The sequence below is a fragment of the Micrasema longulum genome, unplaced genomic scaffold (assembly GCF_059751315.1).
Source record: "Micrasema longulum isolate JH-2025_06_02 unplaced genomic scaffold, ASM5975131v1 h1tg000345l, whole genome shotgun sequence".
Classification (NCBI taxonomy): Eukaryota; Metazoa; Arthropoda; class Insecta; order Trichoptera; family Brachycentridae; genus Micrasema; species Micrasema longulum.
In genome coordinates, this window is record NW_028277548.1 from 62395 (window position 1) to 66169 (window position 3775).

At 31.3% G+C, this 3775-nt stretch overlaps 1 non-coding gene across 1 annotated transcript; it reads left to right on the forward strand.

Annotated features, from left to right (window-relative positions):
* The first annotated feature begins 755 nt into the window (after positions 1-755).
* Positions 756-827, forward strand: TRNAP-AGG (transfer RNA proline (anticodon AGG)). The gene has a single exon. It is a non-coding gene; the product is annotated as a tRNA-Pro (tRNA).
* The last annotated feature ends 2948 nt before the right edge of the window (positions 828-3775 follow it).

The following is a 3775-nucleotide window of genomic DNA, read 5'->3' on the forward strand; positions in this document are numbered from 1 at the left end:
CAAATAAACCAAAATTAAAGGCCAATTACATGTTTCTATATATTGGTAAACACAACGTAAAAAAAAAATACTTGTGTAAAATCACTGTATTTAATTAATCACCGGTCTAAAATTTTATTTGTAGTTGTTTAGAGTGAGAAACTATACATCAATTTCAGAAAAAAAATTGTTATAAAAATTTAGGATTTTGGGAAAAGATGTATTCTTATTATTACTCGCATTTGTAATTGATATACTAACATGAAATAATTTTTGCAGCCAGGTTATACGTTGAGAGAAACGAATTTCAATTTTCTCAAGGAGTCGAGGACAATGAGGTATCGATTTTCTTCATAGTTATTAAAATGCACATTTTGTCGATAGTTTAAGCGCTTCAAAACTTTTTTCTAATCCTTTCAATCCTTCGAATGTATTTGGAGTATTGAAGAGACCATACTGCGGAGCAATATTCAATGATACTGCAGCATGTGAAAAATAAAATGTTTTTTAGTGCTTGCGGGTTGTCAAAAGGTTTACGGTTTGTATGTGTATTTATAGATATTAACTAATTTATGCTTAATAGGTAGCTACTCTAAATATCACTAATAAAGCAAATTTAAATTAACTTAATAAATTGGTAAAGTTTCGCGAGAGCATTTTTTCATTATTACAGAACATAAATGCTGTATATTTTTTTGGCATACCTCTGTGCTACTAAGCAGTGCGAGAACCGCAGGCTGTACTTTCTAAATGTTTTTTTGGTCGGTAAACGTAACGGCTCGTTGGTCTAGGGGTATGATTTTCGCTTAGGGTGCGAGAGGTCCCGGGTTCAAATCCCGGACGAGCCCAATTTTTTTTTAATTTTCACAGGTATTTTTTTATAATATACACGCATAAAAGTCAAACAGCACTTGAGCGGCACTGCAATGCGCGTCCCGGCAGCACGAAATATTATTTTCATCGTTTCGGATTAAACTAATTGCACCACACCTGCGATACATTCGCAGCACTCCGTACAACATTTTGTTGCGCAGTGCCGCTGATGAGCAGCGACGCTGCTCTGCGCTTGGACCTTAAGAGTAAAATTATGACTTTGGCAAAAAACAAAGTCAATATTTTGTGATTTTTTAAAAATTATTTATTTATTGTATGATAAGTAACGATAGACATGCGTTTAATGAGGAAGTTCAGTGGTTTTTTAAAAATATTTTATTTGTTAATAGACTATTACTATTAGAAACAAAGACATTTTTTTAAATAAATATTTGAATTTATCGCAATGATTTTTTGATGTTTTGTAATTTTGAAATTACATCGCGCGTAACGCTACAAGTTCTCTTCTGCGAGTTCTTCTGATTGGTGAATTGGCTTTCCGTAAACTGGAAATCTATCACAACACTCTATGATTAGGAAGAACTAGTGACATCGTTCAAAGTACATAGTTCGTTTTTATTAAAATAATTTATATATATTTTTTCATACATTTTCAAGAAACTTCGCTGCACTATTTAATGCTCTAATTTTTACCGTGCTTGAGAATGCACTTTTGATATCCAATTTCCCGTAGTACTAAACTTAATCATTACGTGTATTATTTATCAATACAAATAATGTTAGATAAACGGTACACAACATTCCTAGCGAGACACCACTCACATTACAAAATATATTATTTTCAATAAAACAAATATTGATTCAAATTACAAAGCGACATAAAAGTATTAAACGAATCATGATATACTATAAAAAATCATTTAATTCCAGATATCTATGTGTTATTCATTACGGAAAACCATACATCTGAGGTTTTTATTCTTTGAAATTAAATTCATAAAAAAAACAAGTAATTCCTTTTATGTATAAATAGCATTTATTACAACTCCTGTATCTCTTCTATATGCGTGTACTAAACCAACCGTAGGTTATTTTTTTCTAGCGCATAATAAATCTAGTCTCACGTTACAATTCACAACGTCACCAGTACACATTTTTTTAGCAGGAAATGTATCTTGCAATATTTGATTTAATAAAATAATCATATGAGTGAAATAAACCGGGTACAGCCTTGTCAATAACAATGAGGAGAGCTCTAAGGGCCAGTTACAGAAAAAAGTTTAATGACTTAAATAAAATTTAGTTAAATAATTGTTGCATTTTTGTCAAAATGTGCCAAACGAGTTGTTTTATTTGACCTTTTCTTGGCAAATTTATTTGACGTAACTTTTTTATGCAATTGGCCCTTATTTAAATTTCTATTGTACGCATAGAATATTTATTTACAAAAACGAAGTAAAAACTAAATTATGAAATCAAAATGGAAAAAAATAATACTATAGATTACGTGATAACTTCATTCGCAGTCAGTTATATCAATCGATTGAAATTGTCGGCATAACTCGTAGTTTGACCCATAAAGAAATATGGTGATTATAAGGAATTGAAATAAAAACATAAAACAAAGCGTTAGGTACATGTAAAATAATTTCTTATATTATCGGATTTAGCTTAGTAAAATACATATTCGTTCTCTTTGTGTTGTACATATATATATATATATATATATATATATATAGCTATATATATATAGCTTCACAACAGGCCACGAGGCCCAATTAAAGTGGTGAATTGCATCACGGAACACCCAGGCTTGAGAAAAATTACATTTTATTTTTTGTGATCTCACCGGGAATCGAACTCGGAACCGCCCGTGTGTAAGTCAAGCTTCTTGACTACTTCACCACGGAGGCCGCCATATATACAGCGTGCGGTATTATCGAAAATCTTTTTTTTCGCTTGACATCATCACACATGTTCCGAATTTAAGATTAAGACAGTCTTTCTCAAAGTGGGCTCTAAAGGCCTTCAGGAAGGCGATAGGAGTCGCAGAGAAAATCAAGGGGCGTAGAGGCAGTCTAGGGGGGCGACGGCTGATTAAAAAACAGGCTTTCAAAAGGTATATAAAAGGTACGAATTGTTGCCGGCCGGTATGTCATTTTCCGCCCCCACACACAGCTCTTTGGGGGTCTCTAGAAAAAAAAATTATTCTCGAAGTGGGCGGTGGGCGAAATAAGTTTGAGAACCTACGCTGTAGATGTATGGAAAGCTGTTAGGAAAAAATAGTTTGTTATTGCATTTGTGTAAACTTACCCTAAAAATGTAAGCTATTGCATATTGAATTGATAAATAAATTATTATAAATGTGGTAGAAAATAATAATATATTATTTTATATAGAAATGCAAAATGCCATGAGTATGAGTTACAAAATTACGTACATGCGTTCATTTCTCATTTATTTTGCTCAGGCTTATCATTACATAAATATCAAGGATTACTACGTTGATCTAATTGTAAAAACGTGTTTGTTAGTTTGCAAATAAGTAGGTTATTTATTTGCAGCAAAATTTTCAAATAGTAAATAAATTAATATAAAATGCATCTTGATATAAAATTATTATTACTGCATGAGTAATGTATCTTAAATAGTTAACAGCACAGTATTAACAAGTTTTTGGATTTTAAATATTACGAGTGAAAAAGTGCAAACTTGTAAAGTTGAAAGAATTTGTGAAATCCAAACGAAAATTTGAACCATATAAAATAAATGTATTTGCATACATAACATGCATATCGATTTCATAGGACCTGTAAAATAAATTTAAATACAATTGTATATTTTTACATGTTCTACCGCAATGTTAAAAATAAAAATAGTGTACATTTTTTTATCTGCACAGTCTGTAGGAGATACGGTATTTCATCGTACGTAGAAGAGACGTTATCCTTTCTTTATTTGA